Consider the following 15,405-nt stretch of genomic DNA (forward strand, 5'->3'; position numbering starts at 1 on the left):
CGTAATTTTTTATTTTTTTTATTTTTTATTTTTTTTTGTTTTTAGTAAGGAACTTATAATGATCCTCTTGACTATCATATGCTCAAATTTCAAGTGAAATTTTTTCAAAAATCTTAGAGGGGAAATGGTATGGGTAACCTTAACCTACAATGTAGATCTAAATTAAGAAAGAATGAGAAGCGATGGTATAAGAGAATAATAATGATACAAAATATTAGAGAGAAGGGATTGTATCGAATTTGTTGAAGGAATTGTAACGAATTTGTTGAATTGATTTATTGTAATTATTACCTATTTGAAGATGAATTGTTTGGTATTTTCTATCATTTAAGAAACAAAATAGGAAGGTAATGTTATTTTATTTTTTAAAAAATAATATAATAATCACCTTCACACCTGTAATTTTTTAGATCTAATGTAAGAAATTTATGGAATATGTTGTACGGATTATCAAATGTGTTTGGTGCTAATAATCATAAAAATCATTTTTAAGAAGATTTGTTGAATATTTTCTTCTAAAGATACATAATATAAAGTTAATCTCGTATTTCTCGCTTCATGCTAAGCTAATGTTGTGCGTTAAGACCCTAAAGGGTGGAAAACATTGATTGCCTTATCGCTAAGGCAATGTTCTTTGATTGGGCTAGTGATAAGTGGTTTATTTGACCACTTATTATAGTGATTTTAACCCAATTTTGCAATCTTTTCCCCTTTTTCTAACCCGTTTTGTATATAAAAGTTGTGTCTCGGCCTTGCCCCCTCTTTGTATGTGTTTGTCCATGTTTTGCAGGTGTTATGACTCAATTTGACAAGCAATCAAAGCTTGGAATGGTGTTCAAGGCATGAAAACGGATAAAGGAGAGCCCGCTCCTGGTGGAGCGGGTGTGCACCTCTCCAAGAGTGGGTGCTCCATCGAAATCAAGACATTCTGCCCAAGACCCCATCCTGTGAGGAGCGGGCGCTCCTAACTGCTCCAAAACTTTCTGCCACAACGCTGAAGCAGGGAGGAGCGTCCGCTCCTCCCCTAGCAAGTAGAATCTGCCATATGCTGAAGAACAAGGGAGCGGGCGTGCAGAGCCTCTATAGCGCGCGCTCCTCCCCGATTACTTGAATCTTGACTTCTTCTGAGGCAAGCAAGAGCGGGCGCGTAGCTGGTCGGAGCGGGCGCTCCTCGCTGGAAATCCATTTTATTTTGACGGATTAACCTATGTAATTCGGGGAGTATAAATACTTCCCCTTTAATTCATTTGTAAGACACACAGAAGTAGCATAGTTTTTAGCAGCTCCACTTAGTTTGAAATAATCCACTTTAGTAATTTAGTTTAGTTTTCATCAAATTAATCATTGTAATAGCGAGTTTCAAGGATTATTCTCAAGATTTGGCACATTGTACTCAACATTTGAAGCTTCAATTAGTAATCTCTTCCACCTTCATCTATTTAAATTCTGATTTCATTTTGTATTTGCATGTCACTTGAATCTCTTTAGTTCTTGATAATTTGTTGTTGGATAATAGATTATTCATTAGTTAATCACTTTTCCCCAGTTATTGAAGTAGTTAGAACCCTAACCCTTGTTTGCATGTCACTTAAGATGAGTTGTGAGTAGTCTTTTTTGCTAGGGGTTGGGTGAAGCTCAACCTTTTTGTTAGTTATGTAAATTTGGGAGAAGTATTGATGTTTGAATTGCAATTAAATTAATTGTATGAGATTGCTTATTAGTTCTTCATGATAGGATTAGCTACCCTTGATTTAAGAGCTTGATAGCATGGTATGCTTAGTTTGACATGGAAATGTGAATTGAGTATGTAATTACTTATTGCAATTTGATTATGTATTTTCTATTGCTAAACTAATGAGGAATCTAAGTTTAGTAGTGTGAGTTGTTTCCTAATTGCATGAGGTTGATCTTACATATAGTCTTTGCTACCTCTTGTCTATTATACTCCCTATTTGCCTAATTGCCATGGTTGAGTGGATCCCACTCCCTAGTGTCTTTAATCCATTGAATTAGAAGTATAGTTTGTTTGTCTACTTGACGAATCCCAAATTACTAAAGATTTCGAATTAGCTTAAGTGTTAAGATCCTTATAGCAACCATTTCCCGTTCCTTGTGGACCGAACTCTTACTTATCATTGTGCTTGGTTTGTAGGATATTTGTTTATAAATGTGTTTGATTGAGTGTAGAATATGCGACCGTTCTAACGCCCATCAGCTCACTACATAATAGTTCATTTTGACCGTTGGTTATTATCATCTTTATTCTTCCACTCCTTATACCTGTAATACCCCGCATTTTTGAAACGTATTTTCTAATTAGTATTCTCTTAAAAAGGGTATTTTAGTAATTTATTTTACTATTTGAATTTTGGAGCCAAAATGATATTTGAATTTTAGCGCCAAAAGTATTTTAAAACTCAATTATTATTTTTGGATTTTGGATAAGATTTATTATCCATTTATTTTATTTTAAAAATCGGATTATTTATATATATATTTCGGATATTTTAATTAAACAAAATTATATTTTATTATTTATTTAAAAGGGCCGAAAATTCCTAAATTATTAACTATGATTTTCGGATTTTCTGTGTGTAGAAAATCTGATTTTCTTAGTTATTTTATTTAGTGAATAGTTGGAATTTTATTAATTAATTATTTTATACAATAAATATTATTTACACAATTATTTTTAATTCCTTAAAACTAGCAAATTAATTCCCTAAATATCTAAAGCCACCATGATGGATTTTTGGGTGACTTATTTTGGTAAATTATATTTTTAATTATCTCCTCAAAATCTCTTATTTTCCTTAATTCTATTTCTCCATCTTTTTAATATCTAATCATCATATTTTCTTGCCATTCATTCTTCTTAATTATTCCCCAAGTAATTCCAATGTCCTTATTATTTTTCATGACATACATACATTCCATATTCAATTATACACAATCACCTTAATATCCAAACTTTCCTTTATTCTTTTACTTACTTCTCCAAGTAATCTCTTAAACCTTACTTACCATAATTCTTCCCACATTCTCTTGCCATAATTCTTGCATGAGCTAGCCTATAAATATCCCTTCATACCTTTCATATTCTTCACACCAAAACTCAATTCTCTTCTTCTCTCTTATTCTTCTTTTCCCTAAACCCTTTCATACTTTTCTTCTCCTTTTTTCATACAAATATTATCCCGTATACCTTTGAAGTCGGTTTTCGGGCACTTCTGCTCAGTTTTTGGGGTATTGATGTTTCACAGAAGATTGTTCCTCTCAAAAAATCCTTGAGGTTAGGCTCAAGAATCACCCAATTAGGAGTTATATTGAAGGAGTTATGACCTCTGCAAGTTCTGCCTATTCTTTCCAACGAAAATTCAATTCTATTTAATCCTATTCTTTTATTTTCTTCATGGTTAGTTTTCTAAAATACAAATACCTATTTCAAAGCTATAATTTTATATTAAAGTATAATTTTAAAAGAGTTTTATACTCCATGCACATTAGATTTGAGTTTATGTTGTGATAATCTTATGGTTATGTTATTTGCAAGGTGTATTCGTGGTTGAACTTTGAAAGTGCGAAGTATTGATTGATATTCGGAATCAAGGTTCTTGAGGTTCTTTTTGTGTGGTTTTTCTAGCAAGGATCAAGGTACGTTTAGGTGATACCTTTGAAAGTGATTGGTTTAAATAACATGTTTTACATGATTTGATTGGTGATTGAATTAAATTAATTTGAATTATGATTTTGAAATAAATTATGTTTGAAGATATTGATTTTATTAAAAGTATTTTGAATGATTGATTTTTAAATCATGTTTTGAATGGTTTGAATTACTTATCGTGTTTAGATAAAGGAATTGATTTTAAAAGGTTTGTTGAATAAAATAAAAGGTTTTTCAAGGAAGAGTTATTGATTTTGGAAAAGTTATTAATATGAGATTTTATTCTCAAGTATCTATTTAAAAGGTTTTGATTTTGAAAGTATGTGGAATTAATAAAAAGGATTTTAAATTATATTGGAACTTTTGGATATTAAAAGGATTTATTGAACCATTAAATTATTATTATTAATGCTTTATAAGCATGTCGATAATCCCACTATGCGGATTTGGTTTATTGATAAGGCCTTGGACTTTGTATGACCGGGTCTTTCCTCAAGAATAGCCTTGTAATATAAGGAGAAAGGGCACCCCTTCTAAGTTCAGCAGTCCTTTTGTAAACGCATCCAATTTCAGTCCTTTCTTTAGCAAGCCGAATCTGATCCGGCGGGCATCATCCTAGTACCAACCATTTCTCCTGGTCCACTGGAAATGAGTACTCCTATCCCCAGGAAGGAGTATAATTCTACAAAGCATGTCGCAAGGCAAGCATGTAAGTAGACCTTCCCATAAGTCATTATTAGTGATGAAATCATAACAAGAATAAAATAAGCCCAAAAAAACAAAAAAATACCAAATCTATTCATTAAGTAATTCGAGTAAAGATGAAATAAAAATGAAGTAAATAAAAAGGACAAAAAAAGTGTTAGGTGAAAAAAGAGGACCCGCGCATTCTCTGCCATCAATCCTCTTCTGGGCATATTCTGATTCAATTCCAACAAGACCGGTTTACGGACTAGCTTGGGGGGTGTGCACACTTGGGTGAGGAATTGGATTAAAAGAAATTGGTTCTTAAATTGGTTTTATTAACTATTATTTTGAATATTGAATCATTGAAATCGGTTTTGGAATAATGAGTTTGGAATTTATTGGATTAATTATTGGAATTGATTTTTAAAGCATGCTTGCAAATAAATTGAGTTTACATTATCTTGCACTTATCGTACTTAGCATATTTTGCTAATCCGTATTTCCTATTTGTTTTGGTTCGCCCTGTTTACCGTGATGGTAAGCAGTGTTGACTATTTTCAGGGGGAGTCATGAATGAGCATATGCAAGTTTTGTTATTGAGTTAAGTATTTTGAGTAGCCTTGCATAATCACGCGGCGGTAATACGTCTAAGTCTGTCTCTTCGGTATAATTATACGTATTATACTAGTATTTCCGTAGAGGGAGATTTGGGAGTGTTACAACACCTTTCGCTTAATTTCTCTAAAAAAAAAAATCGCTTTATTGCATTAAATTAATTATTTCCTTTTATGCCTCTGTTATTTATGCTTGATGTGTGATGTTAAGACGTTAAATTAAGTATTTTTTCTTATTATTCAACTCCATTGATTTGGGAGTTACGGGTATCTATAGATTCCTCTCTTATCAATTTCTTTGAGTGGGTTGATTTTAGAGCATTCAAATCTAAGAGATCTTGTATATTCTTATCATTCTATATATGTAGACTTATAGAGTATACATGTTAATTGAAAAGGCACACGTTAGTCCATGCAACTCCAAGCTCTCAGCCAAGCTGCATTTGTGTGAAGAACGACGTGTTGACCTTAGAGAACAAATAGATGAATATCGTTTTCAGGCAATGGGCTACCACGACGCAATTTTTCATTACTAATTTTATAACCTGTCTTTATTCCAACAACTAATACCGCATTAGTGGCTTCTAAACTTACCGGCCTCTACAACACTTTGTATATAAACTAAGTATCTCAGGGTTATATTAAAGTGTAGCGTTTGGCATAGCGGTATTAGGCCTCAAGCTTTAAATTTTCACTCCTAGATACCGTGTTCGAACTTCTTTAGGATTAATCTGCTAACTACGAAACTTGATAATAGTATCATTGATTATAAGCAATTCTACAAGTACATTTATATTTTTTAAATTAAAGTACCAATAAACTAACCGGACCCATAACTTTATAATATTGGCTTCGTCCCTGGCATTAACCATGTTCAGCCATATGATGCAGCCATAACCACAACCACCTCACAATTTTTAATTTTTTTTTCAATTTACCACCCATTTGAGTATGCCACACTATTCTTTACCCTCGTTAATTAGCAACTAGTTAATCTCCATCATATATATCATACTTCATATATCTTCAACATCAAAACTCACATATACACCACCATAATCATGTGTGCAAGTAACATTCACTACTACAAAAAACCATATTAAATCGCCTGTAAATGACCTAAAATCAACTCCACAGCCACCAATATGATAGCATTCAACTTTAGGAGTCGCCTCTGAGGCAACTCGATAGCTTTTATATAAGTTGTCTATTAGTTGTTAGGTGACTCTATATGTTAAGTTATTGTGTCGCTTATGTTGAAAGAGACGACTCCATAGGTTAATCTATTGTGTCGCTTGTGTTGAAAGAGGCGATACGTAAAAAATCAACATTTTTTTCAACTATTTTTATTAGTCATATAATGTCAATGTTTATGCTACTTAGCATGCTTAATATCTGATTCTTTGCTTGGAAGGTTGAAGTTCCTGTCATTATTGTGCCAAAGTTACTTATATATATATATATATATATATATATATATATATATATATATATATATATATATATATATATATATATATATATATATATATATATATATGAGATTGTTACTATTTTAAATAAATTGTAACAATCAACCTATCGAGTCGCGTCTTACGTATTAGGCGACTTATTAGGTAGTGGTTATATAATAAAGCACCTTACAAGTCGGACTTTTAGAGTTACCTTTATATAAGGTGCGAGTTGTAAACCTATCGACTCGCTTCATACTTATTAGGCGACTTGTTAAATTGGGGTTAAAATCAACAAAGCATCTAACGAGTCACCTTATATATATTAGGCGACTCAATATGTTTTTGAGTCGCACCTTATATACAGACGACTTATCAGGGGTTTTTTTTTGTACTAGCGATTGTTTTTACAAACCTTCATCATTGCTATCTCACGATTCAAAAAAAGGGAGGTGACAACAAAAACTTACCATCACCAATCCATCATACATACAAACATTCGTTTTTTGGAGATGGGGAAGTGGTTTGGTCTTTGGAGTGGCAAAGAGTAAAAAAAACAAAGGTGGAAAGCTAGAAGAGCTAGGGGAGTTACAGTTTCAAGAAATTTACCAAGCACTCAATACATTAAGGGGGGTTTGGCTCATAGGTTTTAGGTTTAAGGTATGAGGGTTGAGATTGGAATGAGTGAAACCCATATTTAATATTTGCTTTAAAAAAAAAAAATCAAATTTCTAAATTTATACCTCAAATCTACAAAGTATGGGGTTTAGAAATCAAGGGAGATAGGAAAGACTCATATTACACCTCTAGGTATCAAATAGTTAGGAAAAACTAATTATCAAGCAACAACCAAACACAAGGAATTACGAGTCAAGTTTTAATCATATACCACCCAAGTTTCATTTCTGATTTCAAACTGATACCACTTAAGGTATGAAAAATCAATACTTGTACTATCTTCAACCCTAGCTAGATTTATCAATTATTTTGTTGTTGCTTGGTCTAATTTAGGTATATCTTCCTTAGTAAACAGTTCAAGTACTCTGGTTCTCTTATGCCATGCTCAATTTGTATTATTATTGTTTCTTAGTCACATATGTAAGGGTAGATGGAACAAAGAGTTGTAACAATCTTTGGTAGAGTGCTTTAACTCCCATTATCAAAATCTTATATACGATGCTCATGAGGGGAGGTGAGAATTTTGTGACCTTTAATTGTACTAATACTAAAAAAATACCCAAGGATATACAAATTGTTATTTACTAAAGCTCTGTTTTGTTCATATTGTTTAAATAATATTCTGTTAAAATGAAATTTTAATAAATAAATATCAATAACATTAAAGAACAGATTTAATAGTATTAATAATAATTAATTTTAATCACCTAAAATAATTTCAGGTCAATATAAAAAATTTCATTCCAACAAAAAAAAAAAGGTAAAAAGAACATGACCTAAGTGTTTGGTATCTTATGCAAGTATATTGTAAATTGAACACATTCACAATAAATTCCCTTATCTCTTTGTTTTCTTAAATTTTAATGTTTGTAATGTCAGTACTTCGGGCATGTTTACATTTACTGAATTGAACTGAACTGAATTGATTGGAGCTGAAATGAATATTTTATGAAAGAAGGAAATTAGAAGCTGAACCGAACTGAATGAACTGAAATTAAGCTGAAGTGAACAGGTCCTTCATATGTTGTGACTCTTGTGAGTCACACCGTGTATATATATACTTTAAAGTTGTTTTTTTTTTTTTTTTTTTTTGGATATCAAGTTAGTGCTTTTATTAATCAATGTTCAAAGACAAAGTGTCCGTGAGTACATATGGGGATATTTCATTTGGACAATGATTCTCTCAAACTGGCTCAACCCCAAATGGCACTAAATTAGCGAGGTGATGTGCAATAAAATTGCCCTTCTGACTTACACGAGACCAACTAATGAAATCAAAATGTTAATACATATACTTTGAAGTTGTTAATACATATATTTTGTTTGAAATTTTATTCGCACATATACATCATGCACATATATACTTCCTTCCAATTCCTCGAATCAAATAAGATTCAAAAATAACTATATTTTTCATAAGTTCATAACGTACAAATCACAAATAAAATGTTACAATTAACATAGAATATAGACTGTTTTTATACTATTACTGAGAATTTTAACATTAAAACAAAAGCCGCTTGAATCGAACCACACCACTATGGTGGTGATGGACAAGAATGAGGATGTCATATTGTATTATTGTGAGAATTAGAATAATTTTCAACAAATAATTCTCAAGTACTTTTCCACTTTATTTGATTTGAATCCTCTTAAGTCTAACTGGCCCCTCAACGTTTTAGCCTATGATATGATTGAGTCCTTTGTTACTATAAATCAATAGATATCATTACATCGCCCACTCACCAAGGAAGAAGCCCATAATGATTTAGGAGTCGCTCTAGAACCCTTATTTTTTACGGGAAGCAATGACCTTTTGATTACGAAATACTACCTTCGTATTATATTATTTGCAACAATTAGACATTTTTGCTCTCTAATTTATGTTAAATCGTTGCAAAAAATATGAAACGGAGGTAGTACTTGAAATGCAAGAACGCTAGCACCTTAGCAAGCCTCTTTACATTATATGAAAATTAAAATGTTGCTATTAAAAAAGAACATGATACACTAAGGTTATGTCCAGTTTAATTTATTTAAGGGTCTGTTCTGATTTTCTGAACTAAACTGATTAGAGCTGAAATAAATATTTATGAGAGAAGGAAATTAAGAATTGAAGTGAACTGAAATTAAGATGAAGAGAACATGTCTTAAGTTCTTATTTCAAAAATAATCCGATCATATCTTATATTTTCATTTGTTTTTAATTATTGTTGGATATCTTTATTTTCATAACTTTAAAAAACAATGAAAATTTCATATTTTGAAAGTACTTATTAATGCAAATGTAATGAAAGTACATTTGGTAATTTATTTTTATTTGATTAATTAGCAAATAAATTAAGTTAAACTTTGGTTAAATTAAAAATTTAAATTAGAAAAATCCAGATCTGAATATCAGATTATCTGAATGAACATAACGTAACCATTCCAAAAAAAAAAAAAAAAAAGAACAAAACTTAGAGCCTGTTCTTTTCAGCTTAATTTCAGTTAAGTTCAGTTCAGCTCCAATCAGTTCAGTTCCTAATTTCCTTCTCTCATAAATAATTTATTTCAGCTTTATTCAGTTCAGTTAAGCTCCGATCAGTTTAGTTCAATTCAGTTCACCTCAATTCTATTCAACTCAGTTCATTTTAATAAATCAGAACATGTTCTAATATTAGCATGTTATGACCATAGAGTAATAAAAGGGGTCGCATATGCATTTCATTTGAGGCTAACGTTAATGGGCCATATTAAGCCGGAGCCCGCGAAAATAAAAATCATGAGCCGTGTCTCTAAAATCATAATTACGTGTATGTCATGGACCAAGACTCTAAAATTGGCCCAGCTTAATTTAGAATTGACTATTAGAGCTTATAAAATGAAATCAATGTTTCGTTTTTGGGATTTGTCAATGACAAGCGGAATATTTCATCTGTTTCAAATTAGTTGATACATTTTAATTTTTAACATTATTCATAAATTCTATTTTGAATAACTTTTGTGATTTAGACATAGGGCGTGTTCGGCAAAATATAGCTGTGTAGGTAGCTTTTAGCTGTCAACAAGCTGTTAGCTGTGAAGATTGATAATTTAGGTATGAGTGTTTGGTAAAGTAGCGGTTGACTAGGTGTTACATTTAAAAATCAATATTTTATATTTAATACTATAGATTAAATTTTCAACGGCTACCTCAAACTTCAAAAGCTAATATTTCTAACTTTTCATAAAAGCTACTTTCACCGCTAAAAGCTACCCTAACCACTACTTTGCCAAACACTTACATTTTTTGTTAAATAGTGATTTAACTTGGTCAAACCATTAAAAGCTACTCAAACGCTAGTGCCAAACATGCCCATAAAGTAAAAAATATAACAATATGGGATCCCTTGATGTGTATTTGCAAAATATCAATATTTGTTTTATATAATTTTACTTTGATATTTAGGTTGCGTTCTATTCACCTGATTTATTTATCTGAACTTATCTGATATTATCTAAACTTATCTTACCTTATCTTATCTAAACTTCTTAGCCTTTATTAGAACTTATTTTAGTTATAAATTAAACTTAGATATCCCTGATTAATCTTTATCACAACTTATATGAACTTATTTTTCCTGAACTTATCTTATCTGAATTTATTAACCCTTACCTGAACTTATTAATCCTGAAATAAATGAAAATAAGGTGAACAGAATAGGGCCTTAAAGATATTTATAGTTGAATATATGAATTGTCAAATATAATAAAAGAAACGTGTTAACTATTTTAAATGGAGGAAATACTAAGACTGATTTTTCTTGATCGTAAGTTCATGACAATCTTATATGTTTTGGAGGTTTTGTGCCACCAGTACAACTAAGGGCTTCAAAATAGTACTTCGTATATTTTACTAGTTTTTTTGCTTCAGCAATCTAACGCTCGGATTTTCATTCATAAACAATATTTTTATTAGTTACTCTAAGCTTTGTTCATTTCACCTTAAAAAAATAATATTAAGTAAAAATAATTTCAATTTAGTAAAAATAAGTTCAGTTCAGTGAAATTAGTTTCAGTTCAGTAAAAATAATTTCAGTTCAGTAAAAATAAGTTCAGTTCAATAAAATTCAATTTCCTTAAAGAAGAATTATAATAGAAAATCAGTAAAATTAATTTTAATTCGGCAATAATAATTTCAGTTCAGTAAAATTAGTTTAAGTTCAATAAAAATAATTTAAGTTTAGCAAATATAATTTTATTTCAGTAATAATAATTTCAGTTTAGCAAAAATAAGGTGAAGTGAACGGGCCTAAATTTGTATTTTTTATAGGTTTTGTATACATTTAAATATATTTACGTTATCAAATTATTATAGATGAGACATTTTTATACAGAGTATCTCTATTGTTGTAGACCTTGTAGTTTGCTGACAAATTATGATTTAAGATTGAGTTGGAAACCCTATTTTTATTAGGAAATGAACATTTCATTATATAGATTAACAAATGAAGATTCAAAGGAATATAAAAGATTTTATAATCTTAATATATAATTTAAACTTTTTTAGTTTGGTGATTTTATTTGCAATAATAAATTCCAGTTAAATTGATTATGAAATTTAAAGGGTAAAAAATCACTAATTTACTATGATGTTATTTAAAATATTTTCTTATTTATTTATAAAGCAAAGAAAAATATTTATTTTATTTAAAGTTATTATACATTATTGATCTATATTTTAGGGTTTTTTAGGCTATAGATTGTTTTTAAAATAATTATCTTATTATATTTTAAGGGGAAAAGAATTGGCGAAAAAATTTTAATTTTGGACGCGACACGTGTACTTATGGGATATTTCTGGTGATTACTTTAGTATAGAGTATTAATTAACTAGGTTATCACCGTGCGATGCACAGTTAGAATTATCATTCTTGTAGTTTATAATATGTTGCATTACGTTGTATAAGAAGATAAGAATTAGATTTGAAAATAAATAATTTACATTTAATGGAAGTAAAAAAAAAAATGAAACCATGATCAAACATCAAACAAATTAGACGAAACTATATATTAGGAGGGAAACTTGGTTAATTGAATTGTATATAAACACATATGCATTAAAGTCAAAAGTGTAGATTAAAAATAAAAATAAAAATAGTTGTTAATAATTGATGACATTACACGTAGAATTGGAGGAAATTTTTTTAATGTGAGAATGACACGTAGCATGTCAGCAATGTTTTGTTTTAGTATTAGTTAATAGATTTTCTGTTTTTTTTTTCTTTTCAAAACGAATATTTAGAAATGATGTACAATAGTTTTTCAAAAGATAATTAACTAGTTTGAAATCCTTAATTATATTTAATTTTGATAGAATGACATGTAATATGGTCATAGCAACATAGCTAACACTTTAGTTTTGAAAGTTAAGGTTGTGGGTTCAAATCTTGTATAATCCATATATAATGTGATAACCAAAGAGTCATATATCCTTTAACGATACCCTCTTACACACTCTCATCAACAAACTTACAAACCTACATAACTTCGTGATACCCTATTCCTTATTGAGTTTTTATTGAAATTTTATAATCTTCAATAATAATTTCTTCTCATAAATTAATCAAGCTCTTTGAATGTGATAGAGATGACCTCAATCAAAGCTTTGATCTTCTTAGCGCCTGTTCTCATTAACTGAACCGAACTAAATATTTTATGAAAGAAGGAAATTGAGAACTGAACTTATTAGAGCTGAACTGATAATAATCTGATGAGAACAGGGCCTTAGTATACCGATAATTATTCCATAAAACACAATCATTTAACAAGGATTGACGTAAAAATTGTAGGTGAGTGTGTCAATGTTTCATAGGTTCTAAACAAGCACATGCGAGCGAAGCCCCCTTTATAAGTTGTCCAATGTTAGCTTTTAATGTGTTAAAATGACTTAGCTTTTAATGCTTCTCAGACTCAAAACCAGGGAGAGATTACAGGTATGCAAGAGAACAGGGGTCAACACAATCCCTTCCCCAGATATGGAAGGGACATTGAGGAGCTCCGATTCGATCTTCTGATGGGCTCTGCAATTCAATCAAGGGTAGAATTAAACGAAGAGATCGCCGAAAGAAGGGTGGATGGCGCTGGTTATAACCAACGTTTTTTCATTGAATTGGACAACCAGCAAGTTCCAAGGGCCGTGGAAATTCGAGAGCCGGACTCTCCGATCCATGATCCAATGGACTATCAGGGGGAAGAGAATATGTATTCCCCCCCAACTGGACAAATTCCAGAAGACCCGATGAGTCCATGGTTGGGTGAACAGCAGATAGACTTTGCGGAAGATGAACTGCCAGACCAAAACAGCGTAGATGCGCAAGCGGCGGAGCAAACAAGAAATCAGCCACAAATCGAGCAGCTCACAGTCGAGATTGGGGGTACTAATGAATTCGAAACTGTAATTCCCTCGGAGACGATGTCAGATAGTGCTATAATCTTCACAAGGTGGGGTGAAAAAGACAGGAGAGGAAGAAAGGAACTCAGCAGGAGATTCAAGAAGGGGAAAAGTAAGAGGAAATACAAACAAGAAAACTGCCCTTTGAAGCGAAAGGCAATTACAGATCTAGACCTAGCTTCGATCCAATTTATAGAGGAAGAGGAGGACGATGCTGACTCACTGATGGCTAGGAAAAGGAAAAAAGGGAAATTAATTAACACTAGTGGGAGCAATGAGGCAGGGCCTTCGACATCATCTCGTGTAGAATCTGGGCTGGGCTCGGCCTTCGTCTTTGACTCCAACATTACCTTAACTTTTGCAGGAAATGGGCTTGCGGTGGTTGACCCAACTCAACCACCTCGAGCGCAGTGATTGGGCTTGTTTGGAATTGTCGGGGAATCAAAAACCCAACAACCCCGATAATCCCTATTTTGAAACGTTTAGTTGGGTCTTTTGTTCCGGATTTCATTTTTCTTTCGGAAACCAAGACTAATCCGAATTTAATTTTTAATCGCTTAAGATTTCTAGGTTTTAATCATTTTAAAGGAGTCGATCCTATAGGTCTTAGTGGTGGTTTATGGCTAGGTTGGAAGGACAAGAATTCCTTTCATGTTGTTTTTGCTTGTAACAACTTCCTTGTAGTAGATGTTAATGATTATATCAATGGAAATTGGAGGTTGGTTTTGGTGTATGGGGACCCTAGTATCTCTCATAGAGGGGAAGTTTGGGAATGCATCTCCCATTGGATTAACCCAAGTCTTAATTTGCCAATCTCCCTAGTAGGGGACTTCAACCAAGTCGACTCTACTCTAGACAAATTTGGGAAAACCTCTTCAAACATTCGTGGTGCGTCTCTTTTTAATGAGTGGAAAGATAACAATTGCTTACATGATATTATTTACGAAGGACCTAAATATACTTGGTCGAACGGGCGGGAAGGGGATGACCTCGTTTTGGAAAGATTAGACAAAGGGTATGCGAATAACCTTTTCCTTAGCAAATTCCCCCACGCTCATATTACCCACAAGCCAATCCAAATTTCTGACCATGCTCCAATATTCTTTAACACTCATCGAACCACCTCCAAATATAAGAGAAGTATTTACAAGTTAGAACAATGGAGCCTAAGTTATGATGAGTGTATCAAATCGGCCCAGAACGCATGGAATTCAAATCTCCATGGATCCCCAATGTTCAAATTAACTAGGAAAGCCCAAAAGGCTAAATCAGAAATCAAAAAATGGACTTTGAATAAAAGAATGGAGTGGAATGGGAGCTGGGACAAATTTGAGAAGGACCTATTGGAGGCCCAATTACTCATGGAATCCGAAGGAGATGACCAGCAATTCAAGCTGATTAGCAAGAAATTGGAGGAATATTCGGCAAATTTAGCCATTTACTGGAAGCAACGAGCCAAATTGAACTGGATTTGCAACGGAGATACATGCTCTCGTTTCTTCTTCAATCATGTCAAAGGTAGGAAAGCACGTAATAAATTAGAGGCAATTAAGAATTCTAGCGGCGAGTGGGTTTATGACGATGAAGAAATTGCTTCCGAGGCTGTGAATTTCTTTATGGGCATCTATGGATCAAATGACATTTACAACCCCAATACAAGGCTGGCTGACATCGAAAAAGGAATCACAGGCATCACAAAGAAGCTCTCTGAGGACCAACGAGACATGCTCTCAAGGCCATATTCGAGAAGGGAAATTAAAAACGCCCTCTTTGCTATGCAGCCGTGGAAGGCTCCTGGGCCTGATGGGATCCCAGCGGGCTTCTATCAAAAAAACTGGAACTGGATTCAAAATGATGTCATCGAAGCAGTTCAATCAGCTCTCACGTCAGGTA

The sequence above is a fragment of the Chenopodium album genome, chromosome 16, assembly GCF_948465745.1.
Source record: "Chenopodium album chromosome 16, dcCheAlbu1.1, whole genome shotgun sequence".
NCBI classification, from domain to species: Eukaryota; Viridiplantae; Streptophyta; class Magnoliopsida; order Caryophyllales; family Amaranthaceae; genus Chenopodium; species Chenopodium album.